The sequence below is a fragment of the Oryctolagus cuniculus genome, chromosome 13 (genome assembly GCF_051225735.1).
Source record: "Oryctolagus cuniculus isolate XC-2025 breed Fujian yellow rabbit chromosome 13, ASM5122573v1, whole genome shotgun sequence".
Taxonomy (NCBI): Eukaryota; Metazoa; Chordata; class Mammalia; order Lagomorpha; family Leporidae; genus Oryctolagus; species Oryctolagus cuniculus.
In genome coordinates this window covers 28,208,390-28,235,711 of record NC_142879.1, presented here as the reverse complement: position 1 = coordinate 28,235,711, position 27,322 = coordinate 28,208,390, and the positions used below count along the sequence as shown (strand labels likewise).

Sequence of the window (27,322 nt, the reverse complement as noted above, 5' to 3'; positions counted from 1 at the left end):
CAGACTACAAAACTGACCAGATCCTAAAATGAGAAGACAAGTGACTGCTGGGTAAATCAGAGTGTCCGCATGGTCAGGGACAAAGGGCGAAGGAGTTGGGGTTATTTGTTAGAGTCAGAGTCAGAGGGAATGGACTGCTTTCCTTTGCCCAAGGAAAGAACCCTTTCCCAGGATGGGACACAGGGATCTCTTGCTGCTCATCTGGACCCTAGAGTTTCTGCCTGGGATCAAAGAGGGTGGACCAGCCCCCAACATAATTAGGGTATTAAGACTTAGGTAGGATTCACAGTAGGGGTGGGTCACTGTAGCCATACAGGCTAAGCTTCCTTTATCCGAAGTGCTTGGGACCATTAGTGTTTTTCTTTTCTTTTCTTTTTTTATTTGGGGGTTATTTGCATATACATAATGAGATATGTTGGAGATAAGACCCAAGCCTAAGTATAAAATGTAATTCTCTCAAATACACCTTATGCGCACAGCCTGCATGTGGCTTGACACAATATTCTTAGTGTGCTTGCATTTTGACAAAGGCCAGTCATGTGAGGTCAGGTGTGGAGCTTCCCACTTGAGGCATCATGTCAGCACTCAGAAAGTTTTGGATTTTGAAGCATTTTTTTTTAATTTCAGAATTTTGGATTAGGGATGTTCAGCCTGCATTTGGTCTGGAACTAGCCTCACTCAGGCCAGCTTTCGGTAAATGTGTGAAGCTTACGTGTTTTGCTGGTGCCACATTTTCTTTCAATCCATTTTTGTCTTCTTAAGAGAATATTTTAGTTCTGTCTTTCACAGATCCCCAAACTGATAGTAACAGAGAATGTTACCCACCCCAACCCTCTCTGGCTTCTCTATTTCAACAGGGATGGAAAGTTTTCAAGAATCTTCAGGACAGTGGGTTGAGGGGAGTTTGGAGCAGGAGAGGTGGGTCTGCCTAGACATGGCCAAAGTCCCACCCCTCGGAGATGACCTCCTGGTTTTCTAGAGGGCAGGAATGGACATTGATGATGAGAAATGTGCCTGGATTTCAATCTGATTAGTACTGGTTTTTAGGATATGACTTTGCATGTAGCAGAAACCCAAAAGAACAGAGACAATGAGTGCAGTGTGCAAGCCATGGCCATGGAGGTGCTGAGAGTGGCACTACCATCCTGCATGCCCTGTTCTGTCCTGAGTGGCTGTGTGCTGGACGGCTGTGGACCAGGAAGCACCAGAAGCCCCATTCTCACCCAGGGTTTCTTCAGCACAATTGGCCTGTGGTCCTGGTAGCCCAGGCTCTTGGGTTCCTGCCCATTTTCTTACCTAGTTCTTCAGCCTTCCTGGTATCTACCTTCCTGCGAATTACCTTTTAGTAAATTCCTTCTCTGCTTAACTCTTCAGTTCAGGATCAGCCAGTGGTAGTTTCTGTTGCTGGCAACCAGGAATCCTGGATGTTGCGTGTGGAACAGAAAATCCTCTGCAGGATTTTCTCACGGGGTTCCAAAGGGCAATGGAATGACAACAGCCACTTGGTGTGCACATTCTCTGTCAGGCCCTGTGTGGATGCTGTAGTTATCAACCTCACTGTGTACATGGAAAGTGGAGTATTGAACCCAGAGCTTCTGTCTCATTGACAACAGGACCCAAGTCCATGCCGAACCCTACATTTCCTGAAAACCCTGTCAGTTGACGAATGACGTCTGTCACACAGTTTGTCTTGAGTTTACCTAGCAAAGGATCTTTCTCTACTTTATATTTGACTTATGTGTTGCATCTGCTCTGTTTTCATGTCACCTGGAGGTATTTGGGATCTCCTTGATACCTTCCTCTTCTGACTGTAGTGTAAGTTTGTTGAGGGCTCTAACCCTGGCAGTGGAAATGGAGTGCTGTGGGCAGGGTGATCTTCAAAATGCAGTGTTTGCCATCTGGTTCCCAGGGGCACTGGCCAGTCAGAAGAGTCAACCGCTATGAGTATCTGTCTCATGCAAATGGTTGAATATTAGCTTTGGTTGTGGAAAGAAAGGATATGAAAATTCTTTGGTGACCGTTCTAGGCAGTATTGTCTTGCTTTCTATGTTTTAGCTTCCTCAAAGCCTAGCATATTCTTGTGTACTTGGTAGGCACTTAATAAATCTCAGAACTGATGGATGAATGCGTGTAGAGTCAACCTGGTCCCTTGCCTAATCTTCCACAGATGAATATCAAAACCAGCAATTCCCTACTTTGGTTGAATTATGACACCCTGGGTCATCACTTTGATTATTTACTGGTAAAGGGCTCATGAACTCAAACAGTTCTCTCACTGTACTTAACTTGCATTCCCGTATTTGCACACAGAAGGATAGAGGCTCAGGCCTGCCAATCAAACTAGAGAGGCTGACAGGAAAATGCAGTCTCAGCTTTCCTGAACCACCTGGCTCAGGTAAGGTGATGGGTGTCCAGCTCTGTACAGCCCTGGGGATGGCCTCTGTGTGGCATTTCTTCTCCAAGAAAAGCATCTGCTCCCCAGGGCACCCAGTGGAGCGGCCTCCATTACCCTAGAGCCCACCTACCTGCCTGGCACGCGGAGCCTGGTGGGGAACGTTCCTTTCGCCCTTCTGTTCTGTCTTCCATCGCTACCACACCGACAGCTGCAGGAACACATGGAGGTTGCTTGGCAGCTGCTACACACAGATGCTGGGCTCTGCAATGCACTTTCCCCACTCTGCTGCGGCTTCTGTGAGTTCCTCTGGCTGCCGGGATGCCTTGTTATTGCCTAAGGGAGGGGTGTGCTGGTGGGGTGCAAAGCCTTGGGGGATTGGTGCTGAGAGGCAGGATGGCTAGGATCTTAAGACTGTCTTTGTGTTTTTTGCGCTTAATGTTAGTTTTTAACTATTCTGCATGCATTTTAAGCTGGCTTGGAGGAAAATAACGTAAGGGAGTCTTTTTCTCTCCACCCTTGGAACTCCTGCCTCCCTCCAGGTGCTCATTATTTCTTGGTGGTTTTCTTGCAGTCGTCTCCAAACTTTACTGGCTTCTTTGTCTCTGACTTGCGCCTTTTCTTCTGCTTTCCACGGTGCTATCACAGTGATTTTCCTGTAACCAAAACTGACTGTCTCTTCTTCTTTCTGTGGAATCCTCACACTTTACAAGATAAAGTCTGAACCTTTCAATGTGAGTGAAAGACCCCTGATGACTCAGCTCCCATCACCATTCCAGCCCCAACTCCACTTCAGTCACATCTGTCTTGACTGGAACACATCCAGCTGGTCCTTGACTCCCTCTGGGTTGTGTGTTCATCCACCTTAGGAATTCCTCTCTTCTCTTCTCACCTGTTCACCTGTTTTGCTCTGTCTGAGCAATTGAGAGGTTTCTGGGTAACTCTCTTCTACCTTGGCCTGATCCTTGAAGGCCAACTTATAGAAGCTGCATACAGTATCATCTCTACAGGGAGGCAATTACTTGGGCAAAATTGTTGATTAGATTAAACATCTACTCTGTGCCTTGTACTAGGATGCAAATGGGACGAAAATACAGCATCAGTCTGCAAGGAGTCAATACAGCTTTTGGTCAGATGGATTGGTCAGTCAAATAGAGAATGAAATGAGCTCCATGACAGAGGTCAGTGCAGGATGTTGTGGGTATGAGAGGCCTCGCCTTGTTTTCCTACAGCTTCTTGAACTCTCTTCTAGTACCACTAATGCTTTGACTGTGTTTTCAATTTGTCTCCCCAACAGTCTCTCTGAATTTGTTGAGGGCAGGGACTATATCTTAATCAAATTTGTGTGTCTCATGCTCGCACCATGCCAAGCACAGAGTTAAATCCAGAAAATATCTATGTGCAGTAGCACCTGAAGAATGGTGTCCATATGGAGATGACCCTGTGAGAGATCCTCTACCTTGGTGGTTATTTGTCTGTCCAGGTGAGCGATAACCCTGAGGAAGTATCCTGGGATGCTCTTGGGTTGAAGGGCACAGGGTACTTCCTATGGGGAATTCAGAGGCTTTAAGGCTTTGCAAATTTTCTACCTTGCTTTAGAAAATGAAAATCTTTCCATAAGGTACTTGGGTCTGGGGGTTGGAAACTATGGTCCCTGTGCTGGTTCTTCATCTTTTTCTTCTTCCTTGAGAACCCTTTGCCTCTGGTTTACTTTTCTTCTTCTTTTTGGCCAGAGAAAATATCCATTAAACAAAATTGCATGTTATTTAAAGGTAGGGGTGAGCATTTGGTCTAGTGGTTAAGATGCCAGTTGGGATGCATGCATCCTACGTCAGAGTGTGTGTATTTGATATTGAGCTCTGCTCCTAACTCTAGCTTCCTGCTAATGTGCACTTGAGATGCAGTGGCATGACTCTAGTGATTGGGTTCTTGCCATCGATATGGGAGACCTGGATTGAGTTCCTGGCTCCCAGCTCCCACCCTAGTCTGGAGCTGTTGTAGTTTTGGAGGGTGAGTCAGCACAGGGGAGCTCTTTATCTGCCACTCAAAAATAAATTAAATTAAAATCAGCTTTTTAAAGATAAGATGATCTTAGATGTTGCTTTAGATTGAATAGCCTCTCTCTGTGAAAGGTCTGGGCCTGGGTTAAACTTTGTGAAGTAATGGTTTCAGAGGACATGTGCTCAGATTTCTCTGCTATGTACAGTATTTGCATTGCCCATAAAAATGTCTTACATGCTATAAATTTGACTTTTCTACACTTGAGTAGTGACATGGTTTTAATACTAATGAACACTTTTTGTACAACATTCTTAAGAGCAGGAACCACTTTTGCACAGACTGAAAGATGCTAAACAGTCCCTGGTGTGTGTGATTTGGTGCATGAGTCTATTTTCCTCTGTAGTAAGTATTAGCTTAGTTGAGTGTAGTGTGTATCCAGGCAGGTGTCTGAATCTTGAGCTGAGCTAAGGAAACAATTCAAGCATTTTGGGGTCTCTATCAAATTATACCAGTACCACTATATTTCAGTGTCCTGAATCTATCTCCCAAATTATAATTCAAAATTTGCTACCTTTAGGAATATTACTAAATATTACATATTTAGGATGGGTCACATACCCATCCTTAGATTACTTCCTTAACGTTTAACTTTGTCAGCATATCTATTTCACACCTAATGTTGCTGAACATGATTCTCAGTGAAACTCAGGTATATTTTTCCTAATAGGAGGACCCTTTGCCTTTGCCCATGACTTTCTCTCTCTCTCTTTTTTAAAAAATGTATTTATTTATTTGAAAGTCAAAGTTACAGAGAAAGAGAGAGAGAGAGAGAGAGAGGGAGGGAGAGAGAGAGAGAGAGAGGTCTTCCATCTTCTGGTTCACTCCCCAGTTGGCTGCAATGGCTGGAGCTGAGCCAATCCGGAGCCAGGAGACAGGAGCTTCCTCCAGGTCTCCCATGCTGGTGCAGGGGCCCAAGGACTTGGGCCATCTTCTATTGCTTTCCCAGGCCATAGTAAAGAGCTGGATCAGAAGTGAAGCAGCCAGGACTCGAACTGGCACCCACATGGGCTGCCAGCACTGCAGGCAGCGGCTTTACTTGCTATGCCACAGCGCTGGCCCTTGCCCATGACTTTCTTAAAACTCTGTCTTAGGCTTTATCACATGCTCTTAAAACAGAGGGATGCAGAATTGACTGTGGTTTTATGGAGAGATGAAGAAGAAAGCTACATAATACCATGCCCAGCTAGAAATAGAACCAAGATTTTAACCCTCTATCCTCAAGGGTTCCTCTTCAGACATGGGCTTCTGTATCTCCCTACCTTTCTGTTCCTGAATCTTCCCTACAGAAATTGCTACTCCTCTATTCCTTTCCTTTACAGAGACATTGAACTCTCTTCTGAATTTCTCAGTCACAGGCACCAGCGGATTTGAATGGTCAGGAAGGCCAGCATATTTTTTTAAGCAATTTATGTCAGGGAATGTATTGCCAGGAGCTGTAAGGTCTTTTATTTCATGAGGATTTGTTTTTTCCCTTGGCCCAGCTTGATAATCAGGACCAATGACCATACAGTCCATGCATTTGTGTCCCACATTTCCTTTAGGACTGAGCTCAAAGTAGGGGCCCGGGAGATGCTAGCCAACCAGTCAGGATTCTTCTGTCCCGTCCTGTTCTCAGTATCACAGTTGGCACTTAGAAGGCACACAGTTCCTGGTGTGTGTGATGGATGTGTGATTTGGTGCATGATTCTATTTTCCTCTGTAGTAAGTACTGGCATAGTTGAGTGTAGTGTGTATCTGGGTAGGTGTGTGAATCTGAATGAGTAAAGATAGCGGCATGGCATGTGTGTCTCAGGACTGCACTGAGTGAGACAGTGGGAGCGGAGTTGGAATCTGGGCTGCTCTGTGCCCACTGCTGACCAGCAGTTGGGTATTGACTTTGGAAGGCTTGTGCCATTCTCCTGTTTCTACTTGTAATGTTTTCCCCTGAAGTTGGCTGGCGAGGTCCTCCACTCCAGTTCCTTTTGTGCTCTCCTTCACAAAGTGTTGGGCCAATCCAGGAGGGGAGTTCCAAGACCTACCTTCTGGGTGGGACTTCAACTCCTACCTTAGCCAATCCTCTGGCCTCTCCAACACAGGACCTATATTGTCCAGGGACTGTTTTTGAGGTCTGCTTCTCCCTGTTTGTCCACTGGCCTCCTTTGCCCACACAAAGGTCAGAAGGGGGACAATATGAGGTGACAGAGCTAGCGTCACATGGATAGGGCATAAGGAGCTGGAGAGGGGTGGGAAGGAAGCGAGCATCCCATAGAGAAAAAAGGTGTGCCAGTTCCCCTTGGAAATCATGTCTGGATGACTGGGAAAAATCTCTCCTGGATATTTTCTAAGGGATTGTCCTCTGTGCTCTGGCATTTCCTATTGACTTCCTTGTGATATTTTTTTTTTGAAGCACATAAAATGAAAAATGACAAACATGTGTGAAATGGTGGGAAGCAGCGAGTCATCACAAAGGCATTTCAGGATATCTTCTTATCCAATACCTAGAGAAGTCTAGAAGCTTGCCTGAAAGATGGGGCACATCACTGGCCCAACTTTGTGCAGATGAATAACAGTCCATCTCTGCCCAGCTGATTCTGGGTCAGGAGATCCTGTGCTTCCCTTTGCTCTGCCTTGCCAGTGTGCACAGCTCATAGCATTAGAGGGGCCACGAGTAATTGCTAAGAGAAGAATAAGGTATCCTTGTAGGACAATTTTTGTGGTCACAGGTGCTTCCACTTTCCTCTCCAAAGGCCTCTGATTGTAGGAAGCTGGCACCTCTGTCTTTGCCTCAACCAGACTCATCCTGCCCTTCTTCGGCTCCAACCCAAGAATGATGGCTCCTGCCTACTCTTCTGAGATAGGGCAGAGGAAAGAGCTCAATGATTCCTGACCTACTCACTCTGCCAGATAATTCTCTGGCCACCTGGACCCTACAGTCTTGCTTCCTAGAGCCACTGTACCCACTAATACTGTCCCTGTCATTGCCCCTGGCCCCACTTCTGGCATCTCCGGTTCTGATGCTGGCCTGGCCTGTGCCTGCCTCGTCCTCTTGCCCCTGCAGCCTATCCTCATGCCTCCTGCCCAGACCTGCCCTGCTGAGGCCCCCGCCTGGCAGGACATGGTGCCTCTGATGACTAAAAATAGGAGTTGTATAAAAGAACGGTGGGACCCAAATAAAGTCTGCAGCAGGAAATATAATGATCCTCCAAAAATATGATCCTGGTCTTCCACAGGAGTCCTGTACCTGCTTCAAAGCATGTGAACTATCTTTATTTTGCATTCAAACTATCTTTGGGGGCCAGGTTTCCTTCATAACACAGCTTATTGCAAAACGGATCTGAAACCCTAGGGAGTTTATCTGTAGTCGGGAGTTTTTTTTCTTCTTTCCAGTAACTGTGGGTCGGAGGTGTTCCAGCCATTATGAACCCAAGGGCCACTCTGTTTTGTGACATCTAATCAGTGGCTGTCCCACTGTGAGAACCGATTGTGTTCCTTTTTCTCCCCCACCTCTGGACTGAAGAGATAAAGAGACAAAACTCATAGGTTGTTTTACTTTTTAAAAAATCAACAGCATAGGCCCCGTGTGAGACCTTCACGTGCGCCTCTTATGCAGCGGAGCCTGGGTTTAATGGGGGAGACCTAAGGGCTTGTGGGTGGGATGCTTTGTCCTCTGAATGGCTGGGGTTACCTGGCTCTAGGCAAGTTCCTATTTGAGATTATCTTGGATCCTGGGGCTTAGATGAAAATGCCAAAATCTGCGTGTGTCTCCAGGCCTGTGCTGTTCCTGGATGTCTTCATTCGCCTGAGAAACAAAATTCACCCCTCAGTTTGCAGGTGGAGATAATCCCAGGGCTATGAGTATTGGGCAGATAGCTTCCCAGAGCTTCTGTTCCCTGCTACGTAAAGTGAGAACGCCTGCCCTGACAATGGTCCAGGGCTCAGATGAGACCCAAGATAAGTGTGTCTATTAAACGTCCCACTTGATTCCAAGGCAAGGTATTACTGAAGCCTTGGTGACAAAGCAACACAAGCATCCAACATCTCCCTACAGCATATTAACTCTGCACCCAGATCGTTAGGAAAATTCTTGCAACTCTCTATGCTTTCACCAGTGTCCTCTCCCGAAGCAGCTTGTTTAAGAGAAGGGTTAGCTTTTATTTGTCTTTTTTTAAATAAAGAGTTAACATTTATTGTATTTTATTTATTTATTCATTAGAAAGGCAGTTAGAGAAGGAGAGACAGAGAGACAGTTTCCATCTGCAGTTTCACTCCCAAAATGGCCATGACAGCTGGGCCTGGGCCAGGCTGAAGCCAGGAACCAGGAGTTGCTGCTTCTTTTTCTTTTTAAAATTTATTTATTTATGTGAGAGGCAGAGTTACAAAGAGAGAGACAGACAGACAAAAAGGTCTTCCATCTGCTGGTTTACTCTCCATATGACTGTAATGGCCAGAGCTGGATCAATCCAAAGCCAGGAGCCAGGAGCTTCTTCCACGTCCCCACGCAGGTGCAGCGGTCCAAGTGCTTGGGCCATCCTCTACTGCTTTCCCAGGCCATAGCAGAGAGCTGGATCGGAGATGGAGCAGTCAGAACTCAAATTGGTGCCCATATAGGATGGTGGTGCCACAGGCAGAGGCTTAGCCTACTACACCACGGTGCCAGCCCCCAAAACATTCTTTAATTTAAGGTATATCTCTTGTTAACTTGTAGGAATACCTGGAATCATGGGTAACCCCTGAGATCTGGGCTGGACGGCCTGATTTGAATCTTGGCTCTTCCATTTCCTAGATGTTGACTTCTCTGTGCTCCAGTGTTCCTGTCTGTAGGATGCGGATAACAATAGCTCCTACCTCACAAAGGTCATAGTGAAAGTGAAATGATTTAGTGTTTCTAAAGTGTTGGAAGATGCCTCAAAGAGAGTCAGTGTTCAGAAAACATACAAACAAGTGCTTCCAGGAACAGCATGCATAGCATCAACACTGAAAACCACCCATTCATGAATGCACGGCTTCCACTCAGCTCATGCAGGAAATGATAGACAGCAGAAGCTTCTGGTAGTGCTAACCAGTCAAGAACAGCCCCAGGGAGGCTTTTCAAGCCTGAAGGGGGAAGTCACCTTTTCAGAAATAAATAATAATAGGGTCCAGTGCTGTGGCTTAGCGGGTGAAGCTGCCACCTGCAGTGCCTGCATCCCATATGGGCCCCAATTTGTGTCCTAGCTGCTCCAGTTCTGATCCAGCTCTCTGCTATGGCCTGAGAAAGCAGTAGAAGATGGCCCAAGTCCTTGGGCCCCTGCACCTGTGTGCAGGAGACACAGAGAAAGCTCCAGGCTCTTGGCTTCGGATTGGTGGAGCTCCGGTCTTTGCAGCCATTTGGGAGTGAACTAGCACATGGAGAACACCTCTCTCTCTCTCTCCTGCCTCTCTGTAACTGTGCCTTTCAAATAAATAAATCTTTAAAAAATGATAACAATAACAAAAATAACTGTCATATATTGAGTGCCTACTCAGCTGGTCCCTGTTGTAGGGACCCTGTATTATCTGGTTTAGTTTTTACAGCAGCCTTGTGCTATTTCACACCTGTGAATGAGAAAGCAGAGGCCTAGAGAGACTCTCAAGTTGGCCAGCATCATGCAGTTAGCAAAGGATGGCACCAGGAATCAAAATCTGTACTGGTAGCCCCTATGTTTCCATCTGTGTGTCCACCAAGGCAACCTCTCATCCCAGTGTCATTTCTTAAGTGAGTGCCATCACTGGGATGCTGACATTGATGTTTTCAGGTGCTAAGTTAGCTTAGGGAAATAACATTCCATGAGGAGACGGGAGATCCACATATGGTCTAGCTCTACCACTTTCTAGGCCAACTTGGACCCTATTTATGTCTGATGGGCTGTGAAAGGTAATAATGCCTGCCCTGTCTATCTCAGGAAATATGGAGAGGATCACATGAGCTCATGCACATTGCAATTACCAAACAATAATGCTCACTGTGGTCCCACTACTGTGCAAAGTGCATTGATGTGAGTATTTAATTACCATAAAATTACAAAACACTTAAAATGCAAGCTAGTATTGATCCTGTAAGTTTGGACTACATGAACCAGTTCTTAGTGCTTGATGGTCTCTAGGTAGGCTAACATGAAGGCTTGGGAGCTGGGAATCCAATCCCTATAGTTCAGGGAGCAAACCTCACTCTTGCGATCTTCTCTAGCTTTTTCCAACAGTTACATAATTTTACAACAATTACATGAAGAATAATGTCTTCAGAGTTGCATCTAGATGCCAATGCCAGCAAAGGCAGAGATATCAAACCAAAGGCCTTCCATGAAGATCTCTGTGAAGCTGGAGTGCTCACAATGCCCTAGGTATTTGTGTCCTTGCTTCCATCCCTTGGGGTGAAGTTTAACATGCCTTTTGGGATGCTGGCAGCTTGGGTTGGTGTCAGAGGTTGGGTTGGCTCTAGCTCCCTTGAGAATAAGGTATCAAGGCAGAAAAGGAAATGAAAGGCAAGGAAATAATAAAAAAATAAATCCAGGACTGTGTACAAGAGTGGCCTCACTTGTGTGTTCTGGTGGTCAGTGCCTGTGGTTGTTAAATAGGCTGACTTGCATCCACAGGATAAATCTTGCCTGCTCTTTGGTTTTGCAGAGCTCTCCCTGATTCTATGCTCTGTCAGGTGTCAACTCTTTCCCTACCTGCCTCCTGGGGGAATAGTGGAAACACAGCAAATAACATGCAGTTTTGGGGCAGGGCTCCTTTGCAGGGCACACACAGGGCTGGCACGTGGCAGTTGAAGTATGCCTAACAGCTGGGAGGATCTCAGGAAACATTTCCATTCGACTCACTGGACTCCAATGACAGAGCTAGATCTTTCTGGGTTCTTCTGCAGCAGCAACCCTGCATGGATACCTTGCAGGTGCCCAGTAAGCACGGGAGGGCCAACTGCATCGATCCATCAGAAAGCATCAGTGAATACCAGGCTAGGCGAGCGGCGGGCTCATTCATGGTAGGCGGTGAGTGGAGACATGAAGTTGTTCTCAGGGCATTTCCGGCTTGTGGTGCGTGATCCCATGTCTACTTGGCCAATAGACAGCACACACAGATCCTAGCACCTTACTCTGCACACATAGTTCATTTTTCAAAAAGGTCATCACCAAGTAGCATGAAAGAAGCAAAGGATGTAGAGGGTGAATAAGGATTTTTCTTGTGTAGGAAAGGCCTGGGAGAAGCAAATTCCTTTGGAAAGAACCCAATGTGTGGCATTTCTCCTCCCTTCCTTTGTCAAAGGCTGGTTTTGTTGGGTTTTTAGCTGAGAGCCTCAGGATGGAGGAGAAGCTATCTTCTCAGCACAGAGTTCCCCCCGCCTTTTCCAAAGGGAAGGCAGATTTGGGAACTGGCACTGCCCCTGCCCAGATGGCAGCCAGCAGCCGGCTCTGGCAAGGGGAAGTTCTCACTCTCGGCTGCTGGCGGCCCAGCCCCTCCCGTTTCCCCAGCAATGCCGGCCCATTGGAAAGGAGAGAATGTGAGAGCCCGGCCCTGCCAGCAGCTCCTCGGCACCCTGACCTGGCTGCTCTGGCTCTGGCACCCAGGCCTGTAGCCGGGTAGCAGGGGGAGCAGCCCCTGCCAGCCGCTTCAGCCTCCCTCTTCCTGCCTCAGCTGCTGGCTTGGCCCTGTGCTCAGCCACACAATGGCTTCTGACATCCACCACGGGCTGCAGCGTGCAGGACAAAGGGTGCTGGGGATTTCAGAAAGAGCTGCCTAGCCACGCGAGCACAGGCGGGCAGGTCGCAGCCTTCCAAAGGTCAGCCGGTCCACGGCCGCCCATGGGCTCACCAGACACCGCCCTGCCCTACCTGTCCTCACTCTCTGTGCCCTCAGCACCCTTCCCTTTCTTCCTTCCTGTCCTTTCCATTCACTTCTTTCTTATTCCTTTCTGTTCCTCTTATTCAAGCATTTCCCTCTGACTCCCCTCCCCTCCTCCCATCCCCTCTCTTCCCTCCCCTCTCTTCCCCTTCCCCTCCCCTCCTCCCATTCCTGTCTCTGTCCTAGTCTTTGGCTCTTCCCTTCCTCCCATTCTCTTCCTCCCCTCCTCTCTCTTCTTCCCCTCCCCTCCTCCCATCCCCTTCCTTCCCTTCCCTCTCCTCCCCTTCCTCCCATCCCTGTCTCTCGAAGTCTCTGTCCTAGTCTTTGGCTCTTCCCCTCCTCCCATCTCTGGTCCTCCATTCACTGAGCAGGTCCCATGCCCTTGGCAGGATGCAGGCCAGCACAGGTAGGACACTTGGCCTTGCCCTTGAGCTCACAACCCAGTGGGGACGTCTGTGCCTTGGGATGAGTCTGAGACCATTAGTGACAAGAGTGTGTTTCCTGCTGTGAGAGCATAAGAACCACCAATAAAGCAGAAGAAAGCCTTTCAGTTTCCCAGTTTTGGGGCCACCTTAGCTGAGGAGCTGCCATTTTGTTTACTGTTCCTTATGCTTCCCAGGAATAGGGCAATTGGAACATGAAAAGCATGTGATTTTATCTCAGTCCTGCTTATGACTCAGGTCCTGGGGTTTGAGTTTTAATATCGGGGTTCGGGGCTTGCTCTGAGTCCCTGAGTGGTTTTGAACTTGGGCCTGTCCCAGGGGATTGGTAAACAAACAAACAGAATCAAGAAGTCTCAGGGTACAACTTTTTCACACTATGGTCTTCGGATGGTCTCTGGCTGAAGTGAGTATGGGAGCTTTTAGTGGAATGTGTTTCTTCCCTTCAATAATAATTAGTTTACTCCAGATAAACTCTTCCCTAACAAGGTAGAAAGTAACAACAAGAAAAAAATATTTCACCACGTAATTCCCCAACATTTTTGGGCTGATGATCTGAGAAGTCCGCCTTGCAACGGAGAACGGAGTCTCCTGGCGGCTGGCTGCTCCCCGCTGCGGCTCAGGCCTGGGTGCCGCATCTGGGACACATGGGCGTCTTGTCCTGGAACTTCAGCAAGTGGCGCAGATGCATCCCTGTCATTAGCTTCACCCCGGGGAACATCATTAGATGCGCAGTGAAAGGCGAAGGGCGATCTTTTGAGAAGGTCAAAGAATCTTTTATGCAGTGGGAGGCACACAGTAGTCCAGGTAGACCAGAAGGGCCGGCTGGCTCCTCTGAGTGTCTGGGTTAACGAGGTGGTCAGGGGTCTGATGCCATCGCAAGCAGTTAGTGACACAACAGACCATGACTCTAGACTGAACCCTGAGCCTGGTCAGTTTTTGCCAACACAAAATACAAATCAAATGTATTGTTGTGACAACTTATGCAAAAGCTTGTTCCCATGACAAACCTATGTGCAAGCGTTTACTGCAGCTTTTCTTTATAACGGACTTTGTTTTTGTTTTGTGGTGATTTGTTTTGATTTTTCATTCTACTGGCTTAATTAAGACAGTTTCAATATAGTAAAATTCCCTGTGTGGGGTGTTCAGATCTAAGAATCTTGATAAATTCCAAGTGTTGTGCATCCACCACCACAGTCATCACACAGAGCAGTTTTCGTACCACTCTGTGCACCTCCTGCACTTCCTGGGCCATCCCGTCCTAACAGCACCTTCCTCTATCCTCAGGCCTGGCTCTGACTGAGCTGCACACCAGGTCTTTTCCAGAGTGCTTTACAGATGCAACCTCACCGTGCCAGCCTTTCGGAACTGTTCTCTTCCACTTAGCTGAATGCATTGAGAGTCTGCCTCGCCCTTGCATGTTCAGTCGTCTGCTCTTTTTCATTGCTGAGCGATATTCCATTTGTTGCAGAAGTTTAGTTGCTTTTTATTTGGGGATTTTTTTTGATAAAAGCTGTGATAAGAATTTGTGTGGACATTTTTATGTTAAGTGTAAGTTTTCCTCTGTGGAAATATCTAGATATGGGATTGCCTAGTCATAAGGTAATTGTGTTTTTAACTTTATAAGAAATTGCTAGAACATACCATTTGATATTCCTACCTGCAATGTAAGAGAGTCACAATTACTCCATATATGCTTGTTCTTGGTATATTCAGATTTTTAAAAATATTTATCCATTGAAATATGCATGTGGTGCTATCTCGTGTTTTGTATTTTTATGCCTAATTATGTTGAGCATCTTTTCATGTGGTTGTTAACTATCTGCAAATCTTCTATTGTACAGCATCTATTAAAACCTTTTGCCTAACTCAATGTTGCAAGGATTTTCTCCTAAATTTTCTTTTAGAAATGTTTTAATTTTACAATCTGCTTTTCTGTTAGGTCTATGATCTGTTTTGAGTTAATTTTTGCATGTAGTATGTGTTGTTTTCTTTCTTTCTTCATTCCTTCCTTCCTTCCCTCTTTCTTCACTTGTAGGCATTCAGTTGTTCCACTACCATTTGTTGAAAAAACAGCTTCTCTATTGAATTGCCTTTGCAGTTTAAGTAAGCCGACTCTATATGTGTGAGACTGTTGCTAGCTCTTTGGGAAGTGTATTTCTACATCTAACATCTTATCTCAAAATTCCCTGTCTCTCAAAAGTTTCCCTAATAAACACTCCCCTGTGCATGACCTAGGGTACCTAGTACTTGAATAGGTAGAAGAAAAGGAGTGTTGGAAACTCTAGGTTAGAACTAAGCTTGCCGTTGACTGCTATGTGGCTTTCATATTTAGGACTTTTTGATCTTGTAAAACACAGGTCAGGCTCAAAAAATCATCATCAATATACATAAGGGGTATGGGGCTGGGATGGAGAGAACCAGACATTTTTCCCATCAGCATCTAGATATTTGTATAAATCTCTATGTCTCATTTGTAGTGAAAATATCGGGAGGGGAGTGCAGATAGCAATGAGAATAGGTGTGATGTCAGACTAAGCACTTCCAGAGAAAATCTGTCCTCTTTTGTAAAAGAGAAGCTTGCCACATTGCCCGTACAGTAAGTAAGCACTAAACAGGCCCTCATAGCTCTTGTTTGCTTTCTGCTGCATCAGGAAGTGCATTTAATTCCCAAGTCCCCATTACATCCCCTGGGCTCTCCTTTGCCAATAGATTTATTCTTTTACAATTTTGGAATGAAAAGCATGCACAATGGTGTCTTCGTGTTGCTTAAATGTTTTCCACTCATGCCACTCATTTCTAATTTTTCATGGCCTTAAACCACCATCTGCTGGGACGGTGGGAAGGACACTTGCAAGATCATCCCGTCCTCCCTCCAGCCTCAGGTCTGGCTGCCTGGGGCCATACAAGGGAGAGCTCTTTTGGTTTTACTCTGAACTTGGCTTTTCAGAACTTGGCTCTTGCCTTTGGAACGTTCCTCTTTTCCAGAAGCCCAGCTCTCCCTGTGTGGAATCTAGTCTCTCTTGATGGACTAGGAACTTTCACTCCTACCCCAAACTCTGCAAGGTTGGTAAGATGACAATTTTGGGTCTTTGAACAACTTGGATTTCTTTTCCTTTATAAATCACCGAATGGCCACAATTCCAAATACTAACACTGGTGACAGCTTGTGATTAACCTCTCTTGGCTCCAAGAAATAGTCATCCCCAGTGATTCTTCCTTCTAAAATAGCTTAACCAGTTTTTAATACACCAAAAAGACTTTCTCCCATAGCCCTCTGGTCATCTATTTTCCTTAATAGCCTTTTATGAGGGACCTTATCAAAAGCTTGCAAGGAAATCCAAGTAAATTATGTTCCTTGGTTCACCTTTACCTACTATTTCATTAACTTTTTCAAAAACAATATGACAGAGTTTTCAATGTAATTAAAGGGGTTGGGAAAAAGGGAACTTTAACTACCACTTGACAGTTTCCGTAGTTGCTCAGGAGAGCTGGGTCACCGCTCAGATTCTGCCTCTGCTTAAGGACACTAATTCATTTCCCAGGCTGTCTGGTGGGGTCAGCCACCAGTTCAAGGTGGAAATGACAAGATCTTAGGCTTTCAAGTGTGCAGTACTCAGCTCTCCAGAGAGCATGAAGGAAGGAAGCCACAAGTTTATCCAGGTCTGGCCCAGAGAAAAGAGGAAATGATGGGAAAAAGCAAGGCGAGGGCAGAGGGAGGTGTGTGTCTGGCGGGGTGGGGGTAGGTGGTTATCCTGGGGTTCCTTGACATCCCCAAACAACTCTGTTTTGTGTGTGAACAGGCGGGGCTCATACTAAGACTTGGGAAAGTGTTCAGTGTTCCCCAGGATAGGTAGGGTCAGGAGGCAGGGGTGGGCAGAGGCTGGTAGAACAAGAAGGGAAGGGTTAGAAGCTTCCAGAAGCTCACAGGACTAACAGTAACGGCATTAAAAAGGATGATAATCACAGCAGTAATTGCCTCTTTGTTTGTTGAGAGCTTCCTTCGCATGAGGATGGGCTAGGCATGTGTTCATGCCTATCCCATGTTAGTTTAACAACAAGGGCTGGTAGATACCATTGTCCTCATTTATAAATGAGAAAAATAGGGCACAGAGAATTTAAAGGACATGGACAAGGTCACGCAGTTACTAAATTGTTAGATTTGGGAGATAATTCTCTCCTAATTCTGAATTCCATGGATTTCATGATGCTGCTAATCGGCCAATTCCCAGCCCACTCAGTAGCAAAATTTGCACGCAAGTCAAATATTCTAGTTAAATAAATGTTCTAAGTGTTCTAGATACAAATTACTAGTTTCATAAAGTATCACTACTCAGTGTTTTTTTTTTTTTTAAAGGCAGACACTATTTAATTTGTATTAATGATTCACAAGGCATTTCAGGGTCGCAGTTCTCAGAGCATTTTTATGAATCTCCATTTTCATTGGTCTGAGATTTTGGAAGTGCTTGTTTACAAAGCACCTTGGCTGACAAAATGCTAGTAGTGTTGGCTGTTAATGCAGAAAAGAACTAGTAAGGAAAAGCAGAAATGCTTCCATTTCTTTCTGGCTTACTTCTTGGTTTCCACTGGCTCATTGCCTATTTTTCCTTATGTCCTAAGAAATGGGCCATTTTTAGTCTTTTCTGTGACTTCAGAAAGCCCACCATTATTGTCCTACCACATACTTTATACTCTACAGGATATGATGCCTGAAAGATAGAAAACATTTTTATGTGCTTTCCAAAGACCTGCAACCTCGCCCCAGGCGCTCCTGCAGTTCCAAGTGATCATGACACCTTATCTTCTGGCTCATGTATGCTCTTGGGAAATGTCCAGGGTCTGAAGGAGCAGGTGGGTACTCAAGGCACCTCTGCCAGGCCAAGCAGCCCTGCTAGTGGGCTCCTAGCTCCTGATTTGTCAAGACAATGGCCCTTTATATCAGGGGCCTGCGAAGCTGAGCAACCAGAAAATCACTTGGATTTTTCTTCATTGAATGAATGTCTTATTAGACAGTACATATGTGGCAGCCTGAGAGAAAAAGAAATCTTTCCATCAAGCATCAAAACTAAGAACCTAGAGTGGGCATTTGGTTTAGTAGTCAAGATGCCAACTAAGATGCCCACATCCCATGTAGGAGAACCTGGGTTTGAGTCTTGCCTATGCTTTTATTTTGAGCTTCCTATAAATGCACACCCTGGGAGGCAGCGGATGATGGCTCATGTAATTGAGATCCTGGCATCCATTGGGAGACCTGGACTGAGTTCCCACCTCACATTTTCTGTCCAGCCCGGTTCCAGCTATTGCAGGCATTTGCGGGGAGTGAAACAGTGAATGGGAGTACTCTCTGTTTCAGTCTCACTGCCTTTCAAAAACAAACAAATAAACAAAAATTGGGAACCTGGGTGAGACAGAATAAGTCAAATGAAGTCAGAGGTCAATGGTTTTGAAGAAACAGCTTTGTGTCCATTCCCAGGAAACAGGTGGCATCAACCATGGTGTTCATAGACTTTGGGGTCATTACACAGGCTTCTGTATGACACGATCTAGGAAAAAGTACAGAGAGGTCTCACCAAGGACAGGCAGCTGTATTGCAGTTCTAGTCCCAGCACCTTCTGGTTTGGTGATCTTGGACAAACTGACTTTGATGAATTCATCAGAGGTTCAGTTTCTTCACCTATAGAATGGGATTAGTGCCTGACTTCTCTGGTGATTTGGAGAAAATGTAAGATAGTATATGTAAAGTTCCTGAGGCATAACAAGTGATTTCTTTCCACGAATTTCCTGGTTTGTTATTGTTCTAAATGCCAAATATAGATTCATAATCCAACTGTGTGTGTTCTCTAAATTCTCCGCATTGATGGCAAAAAAAACCTCACATTTCTTAAAGAGAAATGTAATGTTAGTGACTAATCCCTCTCCCCCATTGGACCTATGCTGTGAAAAAATTTTAAATAATTTAATAGATGAAAAGTCTTACATAATTATGCATTTTAGATGGCATTATGTGTGTTTCTGTCAAAGCTGCATCCTATCATTTAGGGCAAAGTTAGGGCTCTGGGCATTTAAACCAGTGACTTCATATCCTTAACACAGTCTGGGGATAAAAATTACACGCACTACACTCTGCCGAGTAAGAAATGTAGAACATTTCACATTTTCTATGTAATTTCTCATTTTGCTCTGTCCTTCTCTTATGCGGAAGTGGAGGGAAGCTGAACAAGACTTAAACTTGCCACATCAGCTTCTGGTGGGTAGCTGCCCAGTGTTTCTACAATTCTCTTCTCTCCTCCCACCTCTCAGCTAGGATGGCCTCTGGTCTTGGGAGGACACATATGTTCCTTCCAGGGAGGGGACCTTAGGCTTGCTTCTTAACTCTGAGTCCTTGCTGGTCTTTGCTGCAGGATGGTTTGATCCATTCCATGGGTCTTCTGGGTTGGTGGTCATGGAGGAGTGATTCTCTTCTTGACTTAATGCTGCCTGTGGCCCTGGTCATTGGCCTTTGGTGGAGGAGTCTGTACACTCTGTTATCCATCTTATTCTAACTCCAGGGCCCTGTCTGTCCTCTGGCCTCTTGGTACCAAACTTATAGGTACCATATGTACCAAGTACAGGCTTTGGGAAGCCAAAACTCTACTCCAGAGCACCCAAACAATGGCCTCCACCAGAAGAAGTACCCATTTGACCATGTTGCCATGTTGGAGAGCTTGCAGTGCAAATGTGGGATTCCAGAGGAGGGGGATATTGAAATTCTCCTGGTATATTCATAGGAAAGAAATGACAAATGTTGGTGCTCTGGAGGATTCCTAGTGTGGGGGGACAAGGAAAGATATGCATGTAACTGGCTAGTTTCTCTTTACTTACTTTTCCCATTTGTTGCTCTGCCCAGCCCCAGAAAACTCTTAGCTTTTCCCTAGACAGGTGAGAATGCCATTCCATCTTCTTCTAACTCTATACTTGTAAAATACCAAATTGTCATTTAAAGTAGTGCTTTGCTTACAGCAAGGGAGTTTTGAAATTTAAAGGTCTTTTTTTCTTAAAGCTTGTATTTCAAGAATACCATTTTATTAAGGACCTGTTAGGCATGGCTTGGAGATTATCCTTCCCTGGTCATCTGCTGCTGCTTAAGTGGAACTTAGGGATGGCCAAAGGGAAGAAAGGCACTTCACTGACATGCCCATCAAAGCTAAAACCATATCACCAGGTTGTACTGAGCCTGTAAAAATGGTACTTAGACAATACCTACATTGAAACTTTCTAGAGAGTAGTACTCTTAGAATTTCTGCATTTTCTTGTCATTATATTTAATTGTTTGACACTACTAATGTCCTCCTGATGGATTCATGTAAACTCATTATAACAGTTGATCAGCAATCTTATTTTGGTCTTAGGAGGTGAACTTCTATCCACTCCCCCCTCCCCCCATTTGATTTGAAGACTGCAAGAATCCTATTCTGCCAAGCAGAACTTGATTGAGTCCATTTAACAAACATTCATTGGGTGTTCTATGTGTCAAGTCACTGTCCTTGGCACTTCAAGTGTCAAGTGTAAAGAAGTAGAAAAAGAAGATTTGAGAAGGCAAATAGGAAGGCTGAATCATACAAAGATACATTCTTTTTTTATTTTTATTTATTTATTTTTAACTTTTATTTAATGAATATAATTTCCAAAGTACAGCTTATGGATTACAATGGCTTCCCCCCATAACGTCCCTCCCACCCGCAACCCTCCCCTTTCCCACTCCCTCTCCCCTTCCATTCACATCAAGATTCATTTTCGATTCAAAGATACATTCTTTATTTTCCTGTTTGTGAACAACTTTTGTGATTCATTGAATCTGTTGTAAGTATGTCCGTGTCCATATTGGTGCTATCTGGAGACACACAATGGCCCTTCAGGGACTAGAATGTTGCCCCTTTTTATCCATAAATGAAGCATCATTCTATTCAGAAGAATCTACACCACTAGTAGTAAATTTTATGCATTTTCAATTGCCTTTCTCTCCAGTCTTGCTGGTCTCAGTATTCCCCACTTCCTTCAAGCGGATGCAGAGATATCTCTCTCCTTCTAATTATTTGCGCATAGAATCTTTAAATTCACCTTCTTCAAGGGTCTTCTTTGACCCATCCAGCCAATGCTTTCTCAGAACTCCTAACACAATGAATCTCCCATTGCTAACCTCAAAACTAGATTGAGGGCAGGGTCTATGTCTTGCATTTCTTGGTATCTCTTATAATACCTAGAAAAATGATTGGCATATTGCAGGCTATCAAAGAGTTGTCTACTTATTGAATATACTCAGGGATGATATTAAAGTGACAGTGTAGATGGACACTGATGATTGAGAATGCCTGTATCAATTTATACTGTGTGAATGTCATTCATAATTTATATATGTCTCAGATACTCAAAATATTACACAAGGTAGATATGTTATCACCCTTTTCGTGTAGGGAGATGAAAGAACTGAATTTCAGAAAAGTTGAAATTGATTGCTCAAGGATATACAACTGATGGAAGACTTCAGGATGGTTCCATTCAAAACATGTGCTCCTTCTGCAGTACTACACTGATTACCTACTTGGTGGTGGATCGGGTCTTCTGTCTTCTTGGGTTTAGGTGTGCCTTCCAAATGGGAGGGAAATGCATGACTGGTGGCTGTGAACTGGGCACATGGGTAATCAGCTCACTTAGGCTAAGCCATCTCCATTGTGGGGAGCTGCATGCCCATGATTCACTATCAGTTTGTCACAGAAGGTTGTTTCTAAAACAACATCTGGTGACATGTTGGATGATTCACAGTGGGTCTCTTGAAACCTCTCATACATTGAACCTGTGCTTTTAATATGAAAATGGTTGTCCAGACATCTAGTTGGTGATTGAGAAATAAACTCTTCTCTATCATCAACTAGGAGTCAAGTAAATGAGTGATACATTCTAATTTATCATATACAACTATCAGCTTGCCACATTTCTCATTGCTGAGTACATAGAAAGACTTCATTTACTCATTTTGCAGTTTGGTTAGGGCCATGTGACAGAGTTCTGATCCCAAAAAATTATGACAGGGGGATGTAAGTCACTTCTATAAATTCCCCTTAAAATATCTCAAACAGTATTCCACCTTTTGCTTCTTTTGCAACAGGGAGATCAGAGGCCTTAGGTTTAAGATTCCAGCCTCAGAAGATGGAAGGAGACTGGGTTCCTGAATAACCAGTTTGGAGAAAACTTCTAAGGAGAGCTTCCAAACTGGTATTAGACACTGATGTGGAGGAGAAATAAACCCATGTGAAATCACTGAGGATGTTGCTGTAGCAACCAGTGTTTAATTGGTGCCATAAGTGATATATAGACACAACCAAACCTATTCCTTGCTTGTTATGCTGTGCTAAATATGTATGGTTTAGTAGTTCAGCAACAGGTAGAAGAGAAACTAATACTAGTGAATAGAAAAATGGAAATAAATGTTTTGCAGATAAATCATATGATGTAACTATGGCCTATTTTTAATTGTAAGGTTGTCTATATGTAATATTATTGGCTAATATTGGATATATATTATAGAAAAAGATAAATTAGGAAATAATTCTTAAGTTTATAAGCAGAAACAGAAGGGAATATAGAGAGCCCAGGAATTTGGCCTTATGGGGTTGTTAAAAAATTATTTTAGTTTTGAAAAATAAAATATGGTACGAAAAAATTTTAAGAGACAGAAATCCAGCAAAATTCTCATTTGAGCAAAGTGAGTTGAGGCAAAATCCAAGAGTATGGCATGAAGTGCATGGAGGTAAAGAGACAAAGAGCAAAAAGTAAATTTGATAGCAATGTCTAGAAAATAACTCTGGATATAGTTACTGGCATGGGGACCTGACTAGAAGCAGATAGATTGTATGCCTTCTAAGTTTAAAGACTTGCATTGACCAAGAAACCAGGGGCTTAGACCTAAAAAGTCCTTGCTCATCAAAGCTTACAACAGGTTTTGAGCTCCCCACCCATTTCAGACTAAGTGGAAGTCATGTATCTAGGACTACACTGCTCTGAAGGAAAGTGGATTTCTCCAGCCTTCCTTCTCACATGGCCAAGGAGAAGTTTGACTCTTTCTCAGAGTCAAATGCATACACTTCAACCATTCTCTGGGGGTATGGGCTTCACCAGGCTGGCCCAGAAGTGTTTTAGCATTGCTCGGCACCATGATGCCATGTGTTGTCTATAATTTCCTTTTTCAAATGGGATTACTTAACGTATTTTTCCTGTCCTTTGGCTTATGATGGTGATAACGTCGGGTACAGATCATGGCATTTTTAAAAAATGTGTCTATCACATCACTGGCTCTCCTGGCACTGACCTGGAGGTGGTGACTGGTGGAAACCTTGGGCTGTGAGGTGGGTGTGCTGTGTGAAAGGAAGAGTGAAAGGGATACGCTGTGCCCAGGTGGGTATACTCCAGCAAGAAACTCTTCGTGGTCATCATTCTCAAGTGACTTCCCATGCAGAGAGGAAGAGAACCCTTCCCAAACTACCCTGCAGATGGACTCAAACTCTTGCTATTAAATGAGCAGAAATGATGACTGTCAGTTCCAAACCAAGCCTGCTATGTCTTCTCTACATTTTCTCCCATCTTAACAGCTGGAGGCAAACGACGCCAAGATAGAGAAGCCCAAATTTCAAGGCAGTACCTTGAAGAAGGAATACCCAGAGGAGCTGTCTAACCCACACAATATGACTGTGAGTTAACGGTAACCTTGTATTGGGTTCTAGAACTTTTATTTGGAGGTAATAATTTATACCAGCACACACTGATCACCTAGAGTAGCATGAGAATGCTTCAAAAAGTTCTTGGAAAATGTGCATTAGGAAAAAACTATGTGTGGATGCCAATATCTTAAAGCTGGGGAAGCTATTTCTCTTAGAAGGAGTGAAATAATTTCCTGACCCCATCATATCATCACTGTCATCTTCATAGGATTTGATTCAATAATACATTTTGAGTGTTTAGAATGTGACAGATATTGGAATGCAAAAAAGAACAAGGCACTGTTCCTGGACTTGTCCTTAATCTGGGAAGAGGAATATATTAAGAAGTAGGAAAATCAGGGCTGATGCTTTGGCATACTTGGCTAAGCTTCTTCCTGCAGCACTGGAATCCCAAGTGGGTGCTGGTTTGAGTCCTGGTTGCTCCTCTTCAGATCCAGCTCTCTGCTAATGAACCTGGGAAAGCAGCAGAAGATGGCCCAAGTGCTTGGGCCCCTGCATCCATGTGGGAGACCTGGAAGAAGCTCCTGCCTCCTGGCTTCAGATTGGCCCAGCTCTGGCTGTTGTGATCATTTGGGGAGTGAACCAGTGGTTGGAAGACCTTTCTCTCTGTCCCTCCCTCTGTGTCTCTAACTCAACCTCTCAAATAAATAAACTTTTTTTAAAAAAAAATTAAGACTTGCATCCCAAGTGAAACCATCATATGACTCAGCTGACTCCGGATCTGGGAAGAGACAGGCAGAGGTAAAGACCTTGTAGAGGAGTTCACATACTCCCATGTACTGCTTTTTTAAAGATTTATTTTATTTATTTGAAAAACAGAGTTACAGAGAAAGGTAGAGCCAGAAAGAGAGAGAGGTCTTCCATCCACTTCTTTACTCCCCAAATGACCACAACAACCAGAGCTGAGCTGATTTGAAGCCAGGATCCAGGAGCTTTTTCCAGGTCTCCCACTCAGGTGCAGGGGACCAAGCACTTGGGCCATCTTCTACAGCTTTCCTAGGCCATAGCAGAGAGTTGGATCAGAAGTGGAGCAGCTGGGACTCGAACCAGTGCCCATATGGAATGCTGACCTTGCAGGCCAGACTTTAACCTGCTGAGCCACAGTACCGGCCCTCATGTACCAGCTTTTAAAAGGATAAAGGGGGATTTTCTAGGTAAATAGGGCAGGTAAAAAACTTTCTCAGTAGAGAAAATATGTGACATTGATTTCTTCAGGTAGTGATGAAAGATGTAATTTTTTCCAAAGAAATTTTTTATTTAATAAGTACAAATTTCATAAGTACAACTTTAGGTATATAGTGATTCTTCCCTCCATACCCACCCTCCTACCCCACTCCCACCCCACCTCCTCCTCCCTCTCCCATCCCCAGTTCCATTTTCCATTAAGATTGATTTTCAATTAACTTATACACAGAAGTCCAACTTTATACTAAGTAAAGATTTCAACAATTTACACACACACACACACACACATACACAAAATATAAAAAAACTGAAAGCAAGTTTTACAGTTAATTTTCATAGTAGAACTCATTAAGGACAGAGGTCCTGCATGGGGAGTAAGTGCACAGTGACTCCTGTTGTTAATTTAACAGTTGACACTCTTATGTATGATGTCAGTGATCACCTGAGGCTCTTGACACAAGCTGTCAAGGCTATGGAAGCCTTTTGAGTCCACAAACTCTGACATTATTTAGACAGGACCATAAGTAAAGTGGAAATTCTCTCCTCCCTTCAGAGGAAAGTACATCCTTCTTTGATGGACCCTTCTTTCCACTGGGGTTTCACTCACAGAGATCCTTCATGTAGGACATTTTTTTTTTTTTTTGCCACAGTGTCTTGGTTTTCCATGGCTGAGAAATGCTCTCATGGGCTTCCCAGCAAGCCCAGAATGCCTTAAGGGCTTATTCTGAGATCAGAGTGCTATTTCAAGAGATTGTCATTTTATGAGTCTGCTGTGTGGACTGCTTCCCATGTTGAAACATTCTCTCCTTTTTAATTCTATCTATTGTTATTACTGAACAATTGATCTTATGTATATGACCCCTTTAACACTTAATCCTATCTATATGATCAGTTTAATGCTTAATATGATCACTTTAGCACTTAAGGTGGCATTATTACCTCACAGCTTATTGGGATTTGGAGTCCATGGCAAGTTTTTAGCTGTGCCCTTAGAAGTAAGTCCATAGGAATATATGCAGAACCATACAGCTCCTCCCTTAGTCCCATTCTTATTTTTTTTTAACAGGGATCTACTTTCAATTGACTTTATACACATATGATTAGTTCTACATTAAGTAAAGAGTTCAACCAATGGTATTAAGAAGGAAAAAAAAACTGTTCCTTGATAGTCAAGACAAGGGTTGTTCAAGTCATTGCTTCTCAAAGTGTCAATTTCACTTCTACAGATTTCGTTTTAGGTGCTCTGTTAGTTCTCACTGATCAGGGACAACATATGGTATTTGTCCCATTTGGACTGGCTTATTTCACTAAGTATCATGTTTTCCAGATTCATTCATTTTGTTGCAAATGATAGGACTTCATATTTTTTTTTTACCATATTGTGTAGTATTTATAGAGTACATATCCCATTATTTCTTTATTCAGCTTTCAGTTGATGAGCATTTAGGTTGATTCCATGTCGTAGTCATTGTGAATTGAACTACAATAAACATTGGGGTGCAGCTAACTCTTTTGTTTGCTGATTTCATTTTCCTTGGGTAAATTCCCAGGAGCAGGATGGCTGGGTTGTATGGTAGGACTATGTTCAGATTTCTAAGGTATCTCCAAACTGTCTTCCATAGTGGTTTTACCAGTTACATTCCCATCAACAGTGGATTAGGGTACCTTTTCCCCCCACATCCTCGCCAGCATTTGTTGTTTGTTGATTTCTGTATGAAAGCCATTCTAACTGGGTTGAGGTGGAACCTCATGTGGTTTTGATTTGCATTTCCCTGACAGCTAGTGATCCTGAGCATTTTTTTCAGATATCTATTGGCCATTTAGATTTCCTCTTTTGAAAAATGTCTGTTTAAGTCCTTGGCCCATCTCTTAACTTGGTTATTTGTTTTGTTGTTGTGGAGTTTCTTGATCTCTTTATATATTCTAGTTATTAATCATTTATCAGGTACATAGTCTGCAAATAATTTCTCCCATTCTGTCAGTTGCCTCTTCAATTTCCTGAGTGTTTCTTTTGCAGTACAGAAGTTTCTCAACTTGATGTAATACCATTTGTCAATTTTGGCTTTTATTGTCTGTGCTTCTGGGGTCTTTTCCAGGAACTCTTTGCCTATGCCAATGTCTTGTGGGGTTTCCCCAATGCTCTCTAAAATTTGATGGTATCAGGTTATAGATTTAGGTCTTTAATCCATTTTGAATGGATTTTTGTGTAAGGTGTAAGGTAGGGGTTCTGCTTCATACTTTTGCATGTGGAAATCCAGTTTTCCCAGTACCATTTGTTAAAGAGACTATCCTTGTTACAGGGATTGGTTTTAGCTTCTTGGTCGAATGTAAGTTGGTTGTAGATGCTTGGATTGATTTCTGGTGTTTCTATTCTGTTTCATTGGTCTATCGATTTGTTTTTGTACCAGTACCAGGCTGGAAAAACATATTTTTACCCTTATCAGCAACTTCACCATCCTACCAAAATTATTTATTTCTTTCTATACAGAGTGGCTACTTGATCCTCATCCTCCAGCAGAGGTCAGCTTAGGGGAACAACTTACAGATTAAGCTCTGACTAGGGGGCTGGTGTTGTGGTGCAGCGGGTTAAAGCCCTGGCCTGCAGTGCCGGCATTCCATATGGGTGCTGGTTCAAGTCCCACCTGCTCCACTTCTGC

General features: G+C 44.0%; 1 long non-coding RNA gene across 15 annotated transcripts in view; it reads left to right on the top strand.

The window, feature by feature from the left end:
- Nucleotides 1-27,322, top strand: part of LOC103350974 (uncharacterized) — a 183,641-nt gene that overhangs the window by 71,978 nt on the left and 84,341 nt on the right. For 9 of the 15 annotated variants that reach the window (XR_011381442.2, XR_011381444.2, XR_011381441.2 and 6 more), the window contains one exon: nt 23,352-23,450. The exons of the other annotated variants lie outside the window; for them this stretch is intronic. This is a non-coding gene — a long non-coding RNA (uncharacterized LOC103350974). The remainder of the gene's footprint in view (nt 1-23,351; nt 23,451-27,322) is intronic. 15 annotated transcript variants of the gene reach the window in all.